This window comes from Lonchura striata, chromosome 8 (genome assembly GCF_050655825.1).
Source record: "Lonchura striata isolate lonStrDom1 chromosome 8, ASM5065582v1, whole genome shotgun sequence".
Lineage (NCBI taxonomy): Eukaryota > Metazoa > Chordata > Aves > Passeriformes > Estrildidae > Lonchura > Lonchura striata.
In genome coordinates this window covers 10216453-10237744 of record NC_140710.1, presented here as the reverse complement: position 1 = coordinate 10237744, position 21292 = coordinate 10216453, and the positions used below count along the sequence as shown (strand labels likewise).

At 48.5% G+C, this 21292-nt stretch overlaps 1 protein-coding gene and 1 long non-coding RNA gene across 11 annotated transcripts in view; one reads left to right on the top strand and one right to left on the bottom strand.

Moving 5' to 3' along the window:
- The window catches only part of RNF220 (ring finger protein 220), a 219588-nt gene that overhangs the window by 102989 nt on the left and 95307 nt on the right, over positions 1 to 21292 (top strand). The window lies entirely within an intron of this gene.
- LOC146766745 (uncharacterized) lies at positions 1573 to 5204 on the bottom strand. The gene is made up of 2 exons (XR_014957033.1): positions 1926 to 5204; positions 1573 to 1844 (listed from the first exon to the last, which is right to left on the bottom strand). It is a non-coding gene; the product is annotated as an uncharacterized LOC146766745 (long non-coding RNA).

Here is a 21292-nt window from a genome sequence, read left to right as displayed (position 1 = left end):
TTTCATGGGAAGTGTCAAAGATTTCTTTCCTCATCCCACTCCATGGCTTTACCCTGACATCCACAGTGGCTGCCTTCCTTGGCAGCTTCCCTGCCTGATAGGCAGAGATGGCAGGCAGCCCTGCACACACCCCATGCTGTTTTCCCATCACCTGCCATGAGGCCTGCATGTTTTCATTTAGTCAACATAGGGAAAAGCTGTAAAACATATGTCTGCTTCCCAAGGAGAGGGGAAAAAAATGACTCCAACAGCTTGGTCCAGTTAACAGCTTGGGCTCTTGACTCTGCAGTTGGCTTTGCAGGCACTTTGTTTCATGCTCCACATTAGCTGGCCTCCATCTCTGGCTGTGCCAAGGTGTGCATCTATGGGGAGGGATATCTTGGGGGAAGGATGCTTGTGGGGAGAAGGATGCCCCCAGGATCTCGGGGAGCATGGTGGGGCTGTGCTGCCCCCTGAGAGCAGGCAGGCAGGAGCACTTTCCACCCCACCCTTTGCAGGCTCCTGCCAGCACAGCTCCCCATCCATCCCATACATTTACCTAACGCTAATGAGACGTATTGATTGGAATGATGGGATTTGTAAAGGTCGCAGGGTTAAAGTACATAAAACCAGCCTTTCTGGAGCTGCAATATCAGGGCCGATGGGTCTGGTGGGAGAGATTAAAGGCCTCGTGCTGCAAGAATGGAGAGAGCTGACAGCAATTACATTTCAGATGTGTGCATAGTTATAACCCCCTCTCCTTGCAAGACAGGCAACCACGTCCCCACCACTGTGGAGCAGGTCTCCAACATCCCCCGTCTCCCTTTCAAAATCAAGACTTCAACAGAGCGAATCAGGGAATGAAAGAATGAGAGAAAATGTGAAAGGGAGAGAGAAAGATTGAAGACCCCTGTTGGAGAGGTCATGCCCAGCCCTGTCCCTCTGGTTTGTGTCCCTGTTTTGGGCTTCCCAGCTGAGTTGTTGCAGCACTGCTGCATGCTAAAGTTGATGAAACCTGGGCTCTGAAAACACCATGGTCCCTTTTGTTAGGGCAGGACTCCCACTACTGGTAATGAGATCATCTGGCAGGTCATTAGAAATCTCTGTCCCCTGGAAAGGTTCATGTTCAAGGGCTGGAGGAGTCCAGATCCCCAGAAGCACAAGTATACTTGGCTGGAGGTTTGTCCCAAATCAGGGTTAACAGGTCTTGGAGTAAGAGACAAATATATCTGGACTTCACTTTTTCTAGAGGTGTTTCTCAGCCACATGGGAGACACACAGGAGCTCTGTCTCCTGTGTCCTGTTCTGGGTTGTGCCCATAAAAGTTTATTTCTTAAATCCTCAGTGCCAGCCCAGCTCTGGTGGAGTTATCTTACTCCATCATCCCTCCTTGCAGGCCCCTCTCTACACCAAGTATTTGTTTCTTGAGCCAAAATAGCCAGGAGAGTTGTACCACCTGAAGGTGGAGTGCTTTTAACATCACAGGTTCTTGGCAGTGGTTATGAGGTGCAGGGGAGTAGAATGTGCCTCAGGGTCTTTCCTGGCCCTCCAGAGGAAACACGTAGAGAGAGACACAAGCTAGGCTAAGGGATGTGCTGTGTTAAAGATCAATGTTGACAATATCACTACACGCAGAAATGGCTGAATTATCTCCATGAGTGACCTTCATTAGCCCAGCTCCAGACAGGAGGAAGCTCAGCTCAGGGACCTTCCAGCCCCATCTCATCTTAACTTCACATCACCCACCATTCCTCTGACATCAGGATTAACACCAGAGGCACCCGGGACTCAGGAAGCCTGGCTCCATCTGGCATCACACCAGGCCAAGAACACAAGCAGGGGCTGCATTTCTCTGGGGATGAATCCTAGAAGGGAAAAGAAGCCATTTACCATGCAAGGAAAAAGGCACATTGCTCTCTGGTAACTGTAGCTCTCAGGCTCAGAACCTTTGCCTGGTGCCAAGGCAGGGCTTAGCGCATGGAGTGAAGAACCAGGGATCTTCACAACTCCTGCAAGGCACTTCTGCACAGCAATATTCCCCTGCTGCCCACCCACACATGCTGGAAATTTAAATCCTTCCCCAGAGCCCTGCCAAAAGGCCTGCCCTGGGCAGCAGGGACTGCCCCAGTGCTGCTGCTCATCACCAGGCACTCACCCATGCAGCTTAGTCTTTATTTATCCCTCCCGCGCACTCTCTTTCCCTCTCAGATGGTAATGAGTGGTTTGCACTGGGAACTAAATGAAGTTGATTGCCCACTGGTGTCTGCCATTAGTGGTAATTAGTTAAAACATCAGAGTATAAACAGTAAATTGGCTCTAATAATTAATACTAGCACTCAAGCATATGAGAGACACAGAGACTGGGAGAGAATCAGTGGCAAGCTTGTAAAATCAGCTGGGGCTGCTTTAATTAAAAAAGAAGGAATGTAAGTAACACAGTATTGGAAAAAGGACAAAAGCCATCAGGATCTTGCTCGTTAGGAGTGTGGTCGTGTCTCCTCTGGAGTGCAGCAGGGCTGAGGACTCACCTCAGGCCTCAGGTACCTACAGTGCAGAAGCTGCTCTGAAGTGCTGGGGCGCCACTTGTGTGATGAGTTTTAGCCTTGTTGCCAGTAACCTGGGGCAATAGAGAGGCCTGTAACATGTGAATGTGCTCCTACAGATGTGAGGATGAGGCAGACAAGTGAGATAATCCCATGGGATTTTTCAGGAGAGATCTACTTAGATAAGAGAGGCTGGCTTATTCGGCTGCTCTCTGCTCTTCTCTTTCCTTCAGTGACAGATTTGGCCTGAGGTACCCTTTGGGGAATGAGGAGTGGTGGATAGGTCCTGGCAGGGAAGGTTGGGTTTACTCTTAGAATATTTTTTTTCTGCACAGGTTTTGCTAACCTGCATCTTGCCCCTTCTTCCAGCCCCCTTCTTGCCCCTGTGCACCTTCCCCTTGCCCTGGGCAGGAAGGGGCTTCCCATAGCTCTCCCTTGGCAGAAACACCTTTGGCCCTGAGTGCCTTCAACACTTCATCTTAACAAAAAAACAACAACAAAAATACCCCAAAAAAAACCCAAAAAAAACCCAAAAAAAAACCCAAAAAACCAAACAAAAAACCGCATCAAAACAAGAAATCAACAAAAAAAAAAAAAAAAAAAACCTGAACAACAACTACAAAACCCAGCATAAAGCAGTGATGCTGATGGTACTGGGGTGGTGCTGAACACTGGGGTTCCTTTGAGGGGTTACAGTGTGGCCCTCTCTGAGAAGGCAGGTGAGCTGGCCATGCACCTTGCAGCCCCTGGCTCCAGCAGAGGTGGCAGAGCAGCGTCTGGGGAGGACAGGGAGGCTGCATGTATATTGCTATTAATCATCCCCACGTACGTTAACCATGCTAATGTCCTAAGTGACAATAGCCCATCTCAGCTCATGATTTAGGGTCTGTGAACGGAAGCTGGGCTCCTGGGAGTGAATGCGTGAATCCTGTGCTGGTACTAAACCTTCTAATAAATCTAACGCACACCAAAAAGCCCTGGGCACTAAATCCCAGAATCCGGTAATTGAAACCCTTACAGCTCTCAGAAAAAGGTAACCGGTGAGTGGAAGTGAGTGTATGTTTTTACAGAATATATATCCTATCTGCACCTGATTATCTCCAGCAGAGACAAAGGAAACCTGGCGCCTCCTCATAAAGGACCTTGTTCCCCAGACTTTAGATAATACCTTTGAAAATAAGAACCAAGCAGCCTCGTGCTGCAGGGGCTGATGCTGTGCTCTGCAGACATGAGTGGGCAGGAACAAGGAGCTATGGCTCCTTGCTGGATCTCACCACTGTCTCAGCTGTTGGAAAATGCCACTGGGACTATGGCCAGCCTCCGCCTGCTGCCCTGGACTGCCCTGCCTTAGTATCATGGGGGTCATTGGGCTGGCATGCCTGGGGACAGTCACTGACCCAGCCTGGTTCAGGCATGCAGTACTGACAGAGGAACATTCCTGAGCTGTCTCTGTCCTACAAGTTGTAGGGGCAGAGGAAGGGCAGGACATTCTGTGGGGCTCAGCATCCCAGCTGATGTGGGGTGGTGCAGGGTGGGTGGAGATTTTACCCCACTAGCTGGGTCTCCAGTGCAGGGAGCAGCTGGCTAAGCAGAAGCTCCAGTGCAGGTCTGACCCCACCTCTGAGAGCAGAGGCACTAGTATGTCCCTGCTGTGGCAGCAATGAATTTGGCATCCCTCCCATGGCTGGTGCATTTCTGATAGCCAGTCCTAAGGCTGTTTATCATTTTGTTTACTAGAGAAGAAATCATGTTGGTGTTTTATTCTGCTTTTAATCTCTGTTACAGACCACTCAGTAATGCCTTGGCAGGGGACTTAATAAATATAGTCATTTGGATAATGAATGGTGATGATAAAGGCAAGCTAGAGGGAGGCACAGAGGAGAGATGCTGCACTGGGCACCTGGTGGTGTTTGGAGGCAGGAGGATGATGTCCTCCTGAGATCAGTCCTCTGCAGGGTCCCACAGCCCCAGCCAGTGACTGGGATACAGGGGTTGCCCAGTGCTTTCCCAGCTCAGCATCTTTTGTTGTGTGAGGGGGGCCGAGACTGGCAGGGATGAATGCAGACCCCAGTGGCCTGCCTGGCAGGAACCACAGGCCTGTCACTCACTGGGGGTGGGGATGTCTTGTGCCCCTGAACCCCGAGGGGCTGGGAGCTGTTTGTGCATGCTGCAGCACCATTTCATGCAGCACTTCTGTACAGTGACTTTCTGTGGGACATTCTCAGAGATGAGAGGATTGGGACTTTTATTCACTCTCTCCCTGCCTTTCACTTTACTGCTGCCTGACTGTCCCTATGTATTAAGGTGGATCATCCTTACAGCCCCTCTTGCCATCTCCCACCCATCAGAATCCTGCATCATTCTGGCAATGCCTCTGCACACCAGTGCAGCCGTTTTCGAGTAAACCAGTGCTGGGCTGCAAATGAGCTGTGCTGGCTGCCCACCCACATCTCCCATTCCATCCCAGGGCACCGGGACTGTCCCCTTGGGACAAAAACAGGACTGCCATTGCCTCTCCCCTTCCTCCCTACTAAACCCGTGGGGAGCCTGAGCACCCTCATTTCTCAGGTCACTGCTTGGCTAATGGTCTATTAATTTGTTCAGTTGTCCCCTGTGAGGCAAACTCAATTTCTGGCTGAGATTCCTCCCTGGCTGTCGACACAGTGATGGATAGGATGAGTGGCTGTCACCGCCAGCCCCGGCGCCCGCTCGGCACGCTGGGCACCCGCTCGGCTCTGCCTGCACCCTGGCGTGGCTCCAGCGGGACCAGTCCGCCGCCTCGCGCCCAAGGACTTGTCTCTGGCAATGAAAAATGACAGAAATATTTAAGGACAAATAAGGTTTACAAACCCAATTTAAAATTATTATGAAAGGCCCTGGCTGCAGATGGGCCCAAGCTGATTCGTGGTGGCAATCAAATCGAATTTCCTTATCGTTGTATTATTTTAGGGTGTTATCTGGCCCCATAATGCAGTTATAAATTCAATTTCATCTGCGAGCATTCATTGTTTACTGTCGCCTGTTTGCTGGGGAAAATGTAAACACTTTGCAGCCCTCAGCTGAAAAATTAATTTCTGGCGGAAAACGGGAAAGAGAAAAAAAAGTGGAAAGTGCCCAAATAAAAAGAGAAAAGAAGAAAGGTGGTAGCAGAAGTGCTGCCGGGCATGGCACAAGAGCTGGTAAGGGCACCAGAACCATCTGAGATGCTTGTGCCAGTCAGCTGCTGTGGCTGGCTACTGCCTTGTTCCATGCTTGGGATGGCAGTGGATGGGAATGCAAGGGGATGGATGGGGATGGGCAAGGATTGATGGGACGGGTGTCTGGGTGGCACTGGCAGCTCTCACTTCTTCTCCCTGCTGCCACATTTCTCCTCTGTGCAAAAGGAGGAAAAAAATACTCAGTGACCCGATGGGGCTGCCAAGGGAAAGTTGAAGGTCTCCCATTAATTCCAGACTAAAAATGACAAATTCATCTTCTACGACAATTAAATGAAGTCAGTAATTGATGCTAATTGATCTTCAGCCGAGAGGGCTCTTACTGCTTTGCTGTGCTCTCCCTCCTGATGCTCTGATACTTTCCTTTCTTCCCCACTTCCCCCAGCAGCCCTCTGGCCATGGGGGTGTCCCCAGGGCCCCAACAGCTGGTCCTGCACTTGCCCAGCTCAGCCAGCTACATCTTTTTTGGCTGCTCACATTTTGGAGTTTGCATTTATTTTCTCGGGGCTTTTTTTTTGGTGGGTTTTGGGTTTTTTTTGGTTTTTTTTTTGGAGGCAGGTACCAGGCCTGGCTGTGTTAGCGACAAAGGATTTATAGCCTACAGCTGTGTAGGTTTCCACTTAATTTTTATAAGCCCAGCATAAGAGCCAGCGGGGGGTAAAGCACACTTGGATTTTCTCTACTTAAAATATTACAATGTTAGCACTTTTGCTTGAGCCCTGAAAAGGGGGTGGTGGGGGTGCTGGATGCGTGTGTGTGTGTGTGTATGTGTGTGTTTGGGTTTTTTGGTGTTGTTTTTTCTTCTTCTTTTTTTTTCTTTTTTATGAGAGCCCTTTAATCTTGAGCCAATATGTCAAAATCAAATTAAGCCTTGGAAGGGGAGCGGGCTCAGCGTGCCAAGCTCGCTCGCTGGGCTGTAAATGTACAATTGTTTCTGGGAGCTGTTATTAGAGCGAGGTGACTGCTGCCTGTTCGGGGACCCTGACGTCACATCCTCCAGCCGTGCTTGGGAAGCAGCACTGGGAGGAGGGGGACAGGCTTCGGCCACATGGTGACCACAGGGAGGGGATGAAACCATGGTGTCCCCTGGAGCAGAGCAGAGGGAGGGTGGCACTAGCCCTTGTGTGGATGGGCTGCATGGTGGCCCCAGCAGAGAAACCCCTGCAGATTCTTAGGGACCCTTGGGGACATGGCTTGTGTTTCCACACAGAAGAGCAGGTTGAGAAGTCCTGAAGGCAACATCAGAGGAGGCGGGTTTTAGAGATGGAAGAGTTTACTCAACCAGAACATCCCATGGCCCTTCTGGAGAAGCAAAAGGTGTTTTTTTAGTTTCCTGACTGAAAGGAAAGTACTAATGTGCTTTGGTTGAGAGGCCCAGTTCTAGCCCAACCTAAAGCCTTTCAGCAGGGAAGGGGGGCTGGCCAAGAGCTTCACCTGCAGAACCCCTTGCAAGGTATGGTACAGCATCACTACTTTGGGGGAGCCAGGCCTCTGTGGGACCTTGGTTAGAGGCAGAGGGGGCAAGCTTTACTCCCCTAATGTGGAAGTAAGATTTGGGTTGCTCTGCTGTGGGGTTCACACTCTGCAAGGAGGTCACGAGCCACTTTCAGGAGGTCTTACTGTGGTGAGATGCTGCCATCAACACCACCATGAGTGTTTTGAACACACATTTCTGCTAAGCTTTGCTGCAAGCAAAATAGCAGCAATGAAAATACTGTAAAGTATCACTGTTTTTCACCTGAGACAGTTTGTAATTATCCATAGTGCTGGTATTTGACATTATATTTACACTGTGCAGTCTTTAACATCATCACTTACCACTTTATTTCATGCAGTGGAACTGAAACAGGCTGGAGGAGCATGGGCGGGCAGTGAAAGGTGTGTTGGCACACAGATCTGTTCACTGCCCTCTCCCTCTGACCTGATTTTGACTTCTACAGATGCCAAGGCAGGTGGTCCCTGCTCCATATCCCTATATCCCTGGTTTGAGTGCATTGGCATGGGCAGCTTCATGGGAAGCCATAGGGGACTGGATGCTGTGGTCCCAGCAGTTTTACCATCAACACTGGGATGAAGACCCAGTACAAGGACAGCAAGCAGACCTCACACCTCCTCTTGACCTTGCCACATTGGGCAGAAGAGACCAACTAACGTTCAGAATAATTAATCCTGGTTTGAGGCAGTGGTAATGAGACGGAACCAAGCAAAGCACTGACAGGGCTGTCTGGCCATGAGCCAGGAGCTCCACGCAGTGCTGGGCTGTCCTGGGTGGACACATGAGCTCATTAGGAGCAAACTGAGACACCAAACATGATGCTGTGGCAGGGTGTCAGGCACTGTGATGAGCATTCCCTGGAGCCCCAAGGACCATCGGCAGTAGTTCTCCTTCTGCTGGGCGATGTGGCAGGGAAGGCATGTGCCCACTGCAGGCTACTCTCACTGGTCTTGCTGGGTCACCCTTGGGAGGCAACAGCATGGGGAGTTGTGCTCTCATGTCCTTATGGATCCCACTTAATCCTGTCTAATATACTGTAAATAAAGCTTATGGCTGAAATTACAGGGAAAACTAAAGTCCAGCTGCAAAGCTACAAAGAAGTGAACTGTATACAAAGGGGCCATGGCACCAGCACCTCCTACTGAGCCCTGACCTGTTTTCCAGCCATGTTTCACTGGGTCTTAGGGAGAACATCACTTGAACCAGCTGCCTCTGGCTCTGGTGCTGCCCATCAGCTGCACATGGCTCCCAACTCTTTGCCATAAGTAATTGAGACCAAAAGTCACTTGCAAAGTGAAAATAAACTGCTTTCTGCAAGGCACACAGGGAATCATCACTGAGGGCTGGGGTAAATGCAATGCACCGGGAAACTGAGGCAAGGAGTTGTGCTTCAGGTCATGTAACAATGGTCTGACAGAGCCAGGAGGAAGACTGAGAGCCTTTGTGTCACCTTCCTTGTGTCTCTGTGGTTGGTGCCTGACATATCACATGAGGACTCAACCCTGTGCATGGGCTGTGGAAACCCCAGTATGTCAGAGGCACCCAAAACACCCCCATCACCCCTTTTCCCACGGCTCTGCAGCTGGACCAGTGGGCAGGACTGCGCCTGCGAGAGCACATGGGTTGCTCAGCGATTCCCAGATGTGCTGTGCTCGCTGTTTTCCGGGAACCCAGTGGCCTGAGCAGAGATAAATAAGTGATACAGACATCTCTGCACTAAACACACACGACGCGCTCCCTCCCGCTCCCCCACCCCACGCACACAGTTCTATTAATCCTGACAAATTATGACGTACAGACGTGTAATGCAAACTGATTCATCATACATTCAAATCTGCTGTGTGGGAGCAGCGGGAGGGCAGAGGCAGACAAGTGTATTACACGGATAATGTATTTGACGTATTAATAAAACCAGCCGCATTGCTCAATCTGGAGAGAGGGAGGGATGCCGATACATCATGACAGATCACATATTGATGGAATCCAGATGTTGGGAATCATAGTCTTGGGGCCTTTCTTGTATTGACTAAAGGTAAAAAATGCAGGCTGTCAGCACATTAAATCTCTGCTCTGCTCACGGAGGCTGGGGGATAATTATTTATTTGTGGAGGACAGGAAAACTGCTCCTTGTGTCCCGTGTCCCGTTAGCCCAACCATCTGCAACTGAAGGTCAGGTAAAGAATTTTTAACCCTCTTGCTATTTTATTACCTGTGGACTGCAATGACCAGCTGAAGCACATGTTACTATGGTCCCATCTTCTTGAAGTCCTTGGTTCAGCTGATAGAAATCAGTGTCAAAATGATCCCAGCTGAACACCTGGTGTTGGATTTTCAGCCAGTGAAACACTCAAAAAACTCCCCCCCAGCTTTACCTGCAGTGCTGCTGCTTCTTGTATTTTGCTCCTCTTGGACAGGGATGCACATTCTGAGTGGTTTTGAGGAGGCATTACATTTATGGTTATACACACATACATATGTGTATCCATAAGACATTTTTAGTATTTTTCAGGGAAAGCTATTCTGTTACTCACACTTTCATGGGTAAAGGTCATTGTGCCAATAACAACTCCTACTTTAATTTTACCTTACTGAGTCCTTTTAAAATGAAACTGTCTTGTTTCAGATCTGTTTGGGTTGGACACCCTTTAAGGGCTGCTTGTGTTCGTGAAGCCTGATTGACTTTGGCTTGTGTGTGACAAGGCGTTAAGCACATGGTAACATTATCTATTAGGGGACACAAATACATTCATGTCCTGGTTTGGCTTTCTGCTCCTCCAGGGGAATAGTGCCTTTCCCTCAAGCATCTTTTTGTTGCAGTGGGTTAAACCCACTGCTGGTGCCTGGCCAGCACAGCAGGATGGAATGACACTGAGAAAATGACAGAGCTTTGTGCCAATGCTCTTTTGAGGGTTATTACCAGCCTGCAGAAGGTGCTGTGCAGTGTATTTTTGGGCCCTGCCCCTGCATGCTCATGTTACCTGCAGACAGGGAGGACCAGGAGGTGGCTGGGACACAAATGGACATTACCAGGAAGGCCAGGGCAGCTCAAAGGAGAGGTGTGGATTTCAAAAGTAACGAACGTGCAGTAAAGAGGGAGAGATATTTGAGCATTAGGAAGTGTTTAAATGATTGGGGCATAGTTTTCTTGGATGCAGATTACTGGGATTTACATATAGAAGCCTATAGAACTACTTGCATGGTATTTCTCTCCTGCCAGAATGGATCAAAAAGCAGGAATAACGAAATTTAGGGAAATACAATAGCAGACATTGACATATTGGTGTTTTCCCCAGGGAAGCCCAGTGAGTATCTGCTATGGGCCTGTGCCCAAGGGAGGGGAATGCTGGGACTTCTGTGGTGTGCAGAGGTGCAGATGCCCAGGGCTGCTCTGGCAGCCTTGGTACCCTGCAGAGCACTCCTCAAATCCTCTGCTCCTGGGGAGGGTAGCCCAAATTGGAGCCATGCTGAGGCATTAGCCTCACTGTGCCTTCCAAAACACGTCCCCAGCCTCCTCGATTGTCTGGCAGTGGGGCAGTGGGTTTGCTGTGCGAGAACAAGCCTGTCTCATGCTCTGGGGTCAGGCCTCCACCATGTCTCCACAGCTTTGCGGTCTCAGCCGATTGAGCATGAGCCAGCACTGCCCAGGGACAGCAGTGGCCCTGCTCACTGTCCCCAGAGCAAGCGAGACCTGTCCAGCCCTGTCTTTGAGTGTGCACTGCGGGGCTGCTGCCCTCGGACATGGCCGGGGCACAGGGCTGGCAGCGGGGCGAGTCTCTGGCCCCTGCTCAGCCACCAACTCCCTCCTGAGCCGTGGGTGACCTAACACCATGCAGGGCTGTCAAAAGAAAGGACACAAGTCCCACAGAGTCCCAAAGTGCCTTTAAAACTCATTTTTTAACCTCTGTAAACGGTTTCCTTGCATGTGAAATGGAGACAATAAACACCTGAGATGAAAGGGCAGCTTTACTCTGCTAAGATAAAGGGGTTGCTCTTTCCCTGGACTCATTCAGTACAAGTGGATGTGCTGGCAGGGAGAGCTCACCAGCCCCAGAAAGTAGCAAGGTCCTTTTTCAAGTTGGAGAAAAGCAGCTTAGAGGAAATATAAATTGAGTGAGGAGGACTTTAAAGCAAGGAGGGCTTCTCAGATGGGGAGCCAGAGAAAATGATGGAGGGAACGTAAGAATGACAAAGCATGTCGTTCCAGTGGAGTGCAAGATGATTTGCTTTAGCTCATTAAATACTGCAATAAAATATTAATAGTTATTGTCCCTCTATTTTTTGTAATTATCCTTGCAAAGAAGGATCTGCTGCAAGTCACTAATGTATTCCCAGCAGCGGGTTGCTTTTTAATACGGTGATGGCAGTCGGGGTGAGGAGGGGGGGAATGAAAGCATTTATGTGTGGCCAGAAAATAGTTGTATGATTGGGGTCATTAAAGAACCAGCACTGTCTACAGAGGGAGAGACAGAACAAGTGGAAGAGGAGGCTGCAGGGAGAGGAAGATGGTGCAGGTCAATCTGGGAGCACTCAAGAAAGGATGAGATTTGAGGACAATCTAGTGTCTGCATCCCACCTAATCCCAAGGAAGAAATTTGTGCAGCCCAGTGTGCCTGGATGTTTGCTGGTAAATATGGTCATTTCTCCACCCAATCAAGCTGATGCAGCTATGAAGGACCCTGGAAGTGCCAGGCTCCTGCTGCATGTCCTGAGGTGCTCTGTGGGATCAGCCCAGGCACATGGGAGGAAGGCCTCAGGGTGCTGCATGACTTTGGAGGGTCCCCTCCACCACAGCCCTCTGCAAGGCAGATCTGGTACATATTAGCTGTGCCCCTGCCTGTCAGTGTCCCTTTTCCTGTGCCTGTGCCTTAGGCTGTCTGTGCTTTGGTCAGCGCCATCACTTGTACTGTCACCTCCAGGTTCTTGGACCTCAGGATCTCCCAGTGGCCAGAGGACCCTTTGCAGGAGTTTCATCTGAGCAAACATCCTGTGAAAGGGACCCCAGTGTGGCTGGGGACCAAGATGATGACTGGTGGGTCAGACACCATCTGTGGCGCTAACAGGCTCTGGCGGAAAGCTTTAAAAAGTGAGGTGGAATGTCTCCTGCCAGCAGCAAAGAGCCCTTCTAGGGCTTGAAGCTTCTGCAGCAGCACCAATATCCCATCCCTCTGTGCTCAGGCCAGGAGAGACCTCACTGTATTTCCATCTCTTGTTTCTGCTGCATGAGCACAGTGGGATGCAGTGAGGCTCTTTGCTGAGCCTGTGCAAAGCTATGTGCTTAAACACATCACACGGTGCAGATGGGTCTTTTCCAGTTGGGGACAGCCTGTGGTGTCTGGGTGTGTGAGCAAAGGCCAAGTCCCAGCAAAGGGCCCCTGGCGTCTGAGACCAGGCTTGTGATCATGGTGATGTGGCTTGGAAATCTTTGGCTGGAAGAGACAGACCACTCTAAGCCATCCGAGGTGGAGGGAGCAGGGATCGGGCATCCTTGGGCTCCTGGCCCTAGCTGGAAAAGCTCAGAAACACAGATGCTGGTTGGTAGTATGAGCTGCAGCAGCAGGACAGTGCCATGAGCCCACCTCAGGGAGCAAAGCCTGTCCTGGGGATCCGCCCATTCGTGTGTCCAGGCAAGCTGAGGGCTGGGCAGCCACATCCATGATGCTCCTGCTTCCTGAGCTGGAGGAGAGACCAGGTCTTCACCCCCCTCACATCCCATCAGCTGACCCTTGGAAGAGAAACGGTGCTGACAGGTATCTAAGCGAGGCGGAATTAAGGGAAATGATAATAAATGTAGATGGTCAGGCGGGGGAATGAAATGATCCATCTTTTGCATGTTAGTCAAGAGGTGCTCGCAGGCTCCCCCCCTCCCTGCTCCCATTCAATCAGGGCCTGTCAGACCTCCAGCAGGTTGGCATTTTTGTGAAGAATCTCTCGGCTAAAAATTGTTGTCATTCCTATTTCCTTGTTATCAGTTGGCGGCACCTCGGCAGAGCCCGGAGATTAACGCAGAATCGCCGGGCGAGCATCCATTCCCAAAGAGCCCTATCCATTACGCCGAGCTCGGCGGGTCCCTCCCGCCTCACCTCCCACATTCATCATCTTTAACGCTGACAGCCCGGCGCAGGCCTTTCAAATTTATCTCGCCGCGTCCCGGGCAGGCTCTATCCGTCAAACTGCACGAGAGGGAGCGAGCGGAGCGCCATCTCCTCTCCCCTGTACATCGGGGAGGGAGGGGGGAAAACAACCTGCCCGTGTGAGGGACTCGGTAAAAGATTGGTCCGAGATACACAATTAATCATGGCTCGCATCAATTTGCTTGATTTACTCCCTGGAGGGAGAAGGGGCGTAAACACGGCGTGTGCAGAGGCAGTGTGGAAACATAATGTGTCTGTCTATAGGAAAAACATTAACACATCATCCCCGTTGTGGGTGATTGATGGGGGAACGGGACAGGGACAGCCCAGAGCTGGCAGGGTGACAGAGAGCCAGGAGCTTGCCAGAAAGATGGACCCAATGGAGATGAACCTCAGGGGCCACCGGTCAGGGCAGGTGGCACTTGGCACACCTGACCCACCTTCCAGTGCTCTTCGTGAGGTGGCAGCCCGTTCCAGGTATCTCCTCCCACACTGCAAGCCTCTGGGTGGGAAGATTCCAGACATTCTCTATGCAGATGGCAGGTGCTTCAAGGTGTGAAACATCCCCATCTTCAGGGTGATGCAGAATGCCAAGCAAAACTGCTTTTGCACAAATAAAAACCTCCAAGGCATATTTTGTGTTCGCTACCATGTCCTGAATAGGTGCCCATGCAGCTCACTCTGCCTTACCCCCCATGAATTCTTCCTGTAAATAATGTTTTTTGCCTATCCCTGGAGGTGGGTGTGTTTCAGGATGAGATCCAAATGTGCAGAGCATGCTTGTGAAGCCCTTCAGTAGCCTTCAGGGCAAGAGATGCCGTAGCAATGAAAGATGCTGTTATTATTAGATTCCAAGCACTGGGTTGTGCCATCCCTTGATGGCTCTGGCGAAGAGGCTTTTATGGAGAAAGTTACTGCTGTATTTACAATCCAAACCTCCTTGTAGCCAGCTGCAGTGTGGAGGAGGAAATGCAGAGAGAGCATGTGATGATTTAGTGTGTCCTTCTCGCGTGCCTTTCAGCCAAGGAGCCTTCTCCCTCCTTCACCAGCCCATACTTGGCAGGGCTCTGCCTCTGTGATCACACCCCTATGGACAAGGGGAGTGCAAGGAGAGGCTTAACCAAGGTCAGAATGGGGGACCAGAAGCCTGGACACTCAAGTCCCAGACTTGTGTCTTCCTTGGTGAAATATTTGTGTAAATAAATGGTACCCTGACCTCGTTGGGGCAGGTACTGCATTTCCCACTAGCTTTCAGGAATGTTACCATGTTTGGAGGTGAATATGGGGGTTCATGAGAGCTTGCTGCCACAAAGGAAATCTGATATACCTGATATATTTAGGGAATAACCAAGGTGATAGGAATACAGGAATATTGAGAGAGCAACCCTCAGTGTGAGGGTTGTGCAGGATGAGCTGATGCAGTTTACCAGCTCTTAACACCTAGACAGACAAGTCTCCCCAAGCAATTTGCAGACCATGGGCCATTCCTATACTCAGCACCCTTCCTGCTATGACCTGCAAATGCTTCCACATTTTCTCCCTAGTTAGCTAGCAGTGGTGTTGGACAGGTTCACTCCTCCCCAGCCATGTGTGGCCCTTGGCTGGGACCTTCCTGCAGGTGCACCTGTCATTTGGGATCACATCAATTTCCACATATATGTTTCTAAACATGCCTAGGGTGAGGTTTAAAAGCTGGTCTTCCAGCTCTTCCACTGCCTTTCTGCATGGGGTTTCCTTTAGCTGCACTCCAGAATTTCCACCTGGGAGGAAAAGATGCTAACACAGAGAGATTTGTCACCCACAGACCCCTGGACAGTGCTTTGTAAATCAAAACTGGGTGAAACAGGTGTAGTCTGTCTGAAATGAAACATGGAGCTCTGTGGAATGATTTGATTATCCAAATAGACTGTCCATTATCACCCTCCTGTTTGCAGGTCCTTAGGAGAAAAGCCTACCTCCCTACCATCTTGTCTGTCTGTCAGTCCAGCTATCAGTACAGTGCTTCAGTCTGTTCCTATTTCTGATTCATGGAGTATGAATTAAATTCTGAAAATTAACACTCCTACTGGGGGCTACTCCCACCCTCAGGCAAATTCCCATCCCTCCTCTATGATGTGCAGCACCAGCCCATACCTGTGTGCCTGATACACCCAGGACCATCCCTCCTAGGAGCAGCCAGGCTGAGCTCAGGCAGGACCAGCTCCATGACCCACATTTCTGGGGTTATTTATAGTTTAAATATATCAGTTTCATTTCGTTTTGTTCTCCCCTGATTTAGTTGCATCTGAAGAGGGGTTTTGTTTCATTTTATCTTGTGGAAATTACTCATAACTTTGTAGTGGCTGTTTAATATATATATATATGTGTGTGTGTGTGTGTGTGTGTGTGTGTGTGTGTGTGTGTGTGTGTGTATATGTATATGCCGGGTTTTACAGCCCATTTTTATCACCTTTTTATTATCTCAGGTCAAAAGCTTTACTGGGTTGCATTCAGGGAATTATGCAAACTAAGAGAAAATACCATAGCAAAACTATAGATTTTCTCATTAAACTCTGCTTGGACATGTAGTTATTGTAGTAAAACTCTAGTAACTATTACAGGCCCTAATATAAAATTATAGTTTGACACCTCAGCGTGATTGGCCTTGCACTGCAGTTAAATTAACCCTTTCCATCCCTTGCCTGCTCACACTAAAGGCTTTTGCTGGAAGCTGGCAAGCTGAACTCAGTGGGCAAGATGGGGTGGCTGTTTGAGGGCTCAGCCTGGGCTGCAGCCATGACCCCTCTGTGGTCCAGTTCCAGCAGCTCCAGAGTGGCTTTGTCAGAGCTGTCAAAAAACCTCACTCCAGCAAGAATTGAGAGAGAAGTGATGGTTGAATAGAGGAGGATCCTGCAAGTCCAAGTGGATAAAGCCCAGCAAGATAGGAATTTGCTGAAGTTTGCAGCAGTTTCTCATCCCAGAAATTGCTTTGTTCCTACCGCCCAAGGACTGTGTAATTCTCCCTGCTCCGTGCACAGTGGATTTAAGGAGCGATAAGCATATTCAGCAACTTAATTATCTCAGACGAGATTTTCTTCTCAATTACACTCAAGTAAATCTGAAGTGATTCCATTCAAGTGGATGATCTTAGTCCACCCTTGTAAAAAGTAAAATCAGATAAAACATTGTCCATGCATGTTAGCAAATCTCCATGCCTTTGCTGTATCACTGCAGCAATGGTGGGAGGTTTTGGGACCATCTGACACAGTGACAGTCTGTGTTTAAAACAACTTGGATGGTCCAGCAGGGATGGGGACTATTTCCTTCTGATTGCCTGATTAACATTTTAAAACCATGTTGATAATAACCTGGGGTAGTGTGACAGTTCAGCAACTTCATTCGAGGGAAACACTTAATCATATTTATTATGTAAACACAGCTTGCCATGCCCCCATTAAATTATTAATAGTACCATTAACATATTTACATATAAATCTTATAGCAATTGATGGAAATGGCTCCAAGAACCCTGCGTTAGCTCTCTTTTTATAATGGATTCTCTCTTGCAAATACCCATTTATTAAAGACACAAAATATTAATTTTTTGTTAAATGTTCATGTCAAAAATGTCACCTTTGCAGTTTTGCAAATTGCCATTTATGCAAAACCTACTGGTTGATATTTTCCTGTCTTAAAAATGGCCTGTTTAAAAATATTGCTTCAATAGGAGCAATTAAGAGAAAAAAGCATAAAGATATTACAATGATCTGGGCAAGTTGTTTGTATTTTCGTTAGTGATAAAATTGATAAGTTGAGCAAGACAAAACTGGGAGCTTGTTCCATTACTCCACACCTGGAGGTACTCTAAAATCTCCTCAATCCCAATGCTGCCTGGGGCTTAACCACTGAGCAAAACAGATACATTTCCTTCAGTATCCTGAAGGAAATAGGCATGAGGGAAACAGAAGAAAGAGTGTAGAGGGTATGAAGGATTTACTGGACTGGATAAGGAGAAGAGGTTGGACGGAAGGTTAGTCCTTCTCTGGTTTCTCCTCCAAATTCTGTGTCTTTCTTAATCAGCCCTGCTCTGCTAATAAGCCTAATTAGGCTATATACTGTAATTCCTTAATACCTTTCAGGTAGCAGTATCCAAGGGTGATTCATTCTCAGGACTGCCAACTTTCACAAGTTTATCATAAGACTCTCAGGATTTTTTTTTTTTAATTTTGCTTCTTAAAGTTTCAGCCTCTGCAATGAATGATGGTATAAGACTCTCAGTTTTCCTTTAAATAAATGGAAAATGCATACCTCGAGCCTTGCAGTCAGGGCAGAAAGTTTGAGTATGTGCTCTGAGCCTGGTCCTTAAAGCATAGAAACCAGAGGGCAAAAACAAAGGTAACTGCAGGGTGGTGGAATTGTAGGATAATTGAGGTTGAAAGAGGCCTAAGGAGGTCATAAGGACACTTAATTTCTGGTGCATCTCATACTTAAATGGCATTTTCCATTAGCATTTCTAGTATTAAAATAGCTCAGAGTTTTGTGTGAACTGTGTATTCCATACATCTCCATATGGTAAAGTATAAACCTTCTCTGAGAGCCTGGCTGCCCATTGCCCCTCCAGTGCTCCCACAGACATTCCACACTGGCAGGGCTGAGCTGAGCAGGGAGGGATAAAACCAGTTTGCTGGGAAGCAGCAATAACTGGGACCTGCAGGGGACCCAGCCAGGAACTCCTCTCCCAGCTCTGCCCAGGACGTATGACCTTGGCAAGTTGTGTCTTCCTTCCACACCACCCTTCTCCCCACCTGAATACAGGGCTGAGCAAGGCACTTTCCCTTCTGGGGAATTATTAGAGAATTAGAGCTTATTATGGTAATGCAGGAGCCAAAGAAAGATGAAAGAAGCATTACAAAGGATTTTTTTCCCTTTCTCAATTAAATGAATGTTCTCCTAACCCATCGTGCCCAGCCCTCGTGTGTGCTGTTACAATTGTCTCTAAAAACTCTGTCTGATTTTTCAAGCAATTTCTCACGAAACAGGCACTTTCAGAAAAATCATAAGAAAGCAATCGTTTCAAATTGGTCATTTGGGACTCAAATTACTAATCTAATACATTTTTTATTGAGGGTTCCTGAAAGGTTCCATAAAACACAGTCTTTGAAGCTGCCCAAACTTGCCAGCCTCCCAGTTTGACAAATCGAATCCAACAATCCACTTTGCAGCTCAGGTTTAGGGCTCAGGAAGCTGCCACCGCAATAGCAGCATTTATATTTCTCTATCAATAGTGCCTATCTGGTCAGATTTTTAAATTCCCTGGGGTATTGTGTTGATTTTCTTTTGCCTGTGCTGGATTTTTGTGTCTGTGTCCAAGCTGCAGTGCTCATATTGGGGATATTGATGGGGGAGGTTGACTTGGAATCTGCTCCTGAGCATGATGTCTGGTCCAGCTCAGAAGAGCAAGCAGGACAGAAGCTGACCCAGGCAATGAGAGAGCTGGGAGCCAGAGACTGACTTTTTTTTCCTTTTTTTTTTTTAATTTATAGAATTTGTATTGTTTATTATATGTTTGGAGGGTTTGTTATTTATAATGTTATTTTTGTTTTTCTTGAGGCTTAGATGGGACTGCTTTAGCAGCAGAGCACTACTGTGCACAGTCCCATTGAGCTTAAGGTTGAACAGAGAAAGAAACTAAAACAAGGGACATACATGGAATTCTGATCTTCTTTCTAGGAATGAGGGCTTAAAGCACAGGAAAATTAATTAAATCAAGCAGGCAATCACTGATCCTGAGTTCCTCTGTCATGTCATGGCCACAAGGCCATACTCCCCTCTTTGCACCAGTTTTTTGGGAAAGAGGGGTAGTGCTGACCCACTTCCCAGTGGCCATTTGTGGTTACAAAGTGTCAGCCTCCTCACACACAAAAGGCACTAATCAAATATATATTAATTATTATTTTGGCAGATGCTGAGGGGCGTCTGAGTGATGCCTTGAGGTACACCCCCAAAGAAAGCACCTCTCTGATCAGGTCTAATGAAATCCAAAATACAACTCTATGGGTTGAGAGCCAGCTCCTTCTTTAAGCTGGAGAGACAGCATCCAGCAAAGAAAATCCAGCAGTTCGAGGCCAACATCAGCTCAGCCAGCCAAGAACCCAAACAAAATTGCTTTTCCCCTTGAAGATCTGGTGGCAGATTTTCTTTTGCAAGATCTGCCATTTGGGAGCAAGGCAGAAATGTGGTTTTGGGAAGGATTTTCAAGCAGTGTCTGCTTCTTGTTTCAGCTAGCATAAGAGTACAGAAGGGAGAGGGAAGGAGTGGGGGAGCTCAAGAGAGAGACACAGAAAAAGCTGCTTGGCTTCGGGCAGAGATGGGGATGGAGAGTTTGGGAAGAGGAGCATTACCTCTGCCTGCAGCTCAGCACCCACAGAAGCACAAGGCTCATGGAGCAGGGGTTAGGACAGCACTGATACTCAGACCTGGCTTCTTGGTCTGAATTTTGCCCTCTGAGAGGAGCCATGCAAGGAGAAAAGGGGACTTCTCTGCCAATCCCACTGCACCCAGACTACTCCTTGCCTTGTAGCCCATAGCATCCTCTGGCTGTGTGGCTCCCTTGGTACCGATGTGGCCATCTCACTGCTGACATGCTCCTCTCTAACGCCTCCAAGGGGGGCTGTTACTGTTTATTGGGTTAGCATATAGTTCTCTGCTGCCATTTCAGTTTTACTGTGGGGATAATGCACTATGTGTAGTCAGAAAGTAGAGCAGGGGTTGCTTTCAAGCCAAATGTGGTTTCAAGCCAAAAAACAATAGTTTGGGGTATCAATTGGGACTGCATTGCATGTTTCCAGCTGATTATTCCTGTGGTGGTCACCCATGGGTGATGGTTACCCTTCCAGCCCTGTCTGCAGCTTCCTGAGGAGTTTAACACCAGGATCCTGCAGGTAGGGAGCATGTGCTCCCAGTGCATTTCCTTTTGCTCTGCTCAACCTGTTTTTAGGCTTGTGTGAGCAGCAAGATGCCACATGTTTCCATCAGAGGGGCTGCATGACTGTCACAGTTTTAAGCCCAGCTGGAGATAAAACACCACACACCACCCTCACCCTGCCACCCTGGTGTAATGGGGAGGAGAATCAAAGTAAAACTTGCATGTTGAGATAAGAACAGTCCAGCAATAATAATGGTAACTAATAGTGATGATAATAAAAGGGGAAAAAACAAGTGATACACAATGAAATAGCTCACCACCAATAGCTCTGACCAATGACAGACTCCTCTTCCCAAATCCAGATCAGCCCCATTTCCAGGTAACTCCCCCCAGTTTATACACTGGGCATGGCATTCTAGGTGTGGATTATCCCTTTGGTCAGTTCAGGTCACCTGTCCCAGTTATGCATCCTTCCAGTTTCTTTTGTGTACCCCTTCACTGGCAGAGCATAGACAAGAGGGAATATAGTCCTTGACTTAGGATAAACCCAGCTCTGCAAAAAACCAAAACATCAGTATGCCATCAACACTATTCTCATTCCAAATCCAAAACACCTCACTGTAACATCTATAAGAGCAGAAATTAACTCTACCCTAGCTGAAACAACGACAATGACCCACAGAGATGCATTTCCTAAGCTCAAATCTGTCTTTTCCCCATGCATCGGCACATTAGTCAGTACAGTACAGGTCCATCTCTCTCGAAACCTTCACGCACCAGCCTGCTCTACCTCTGTCCCTGCTGGGTAGGAAAGCTACCAGGACCAGGCACAGGGAGGTGTCAGGCTGTCCCTTGGCACAAAGCCCCTGCACAGAGACACGTGGGGCCCATGGGAAGTCAGGACCATTGCTCCTTGCTGCATCAAGCTGCAGGTGCAGCTCTGCCGACCCCCTGATCCTTCCCACCACCCATCCCTGAATTCCCTCCAGCTGCTGGATGGCTTTGCAGGGTGTATGTGCTCCATG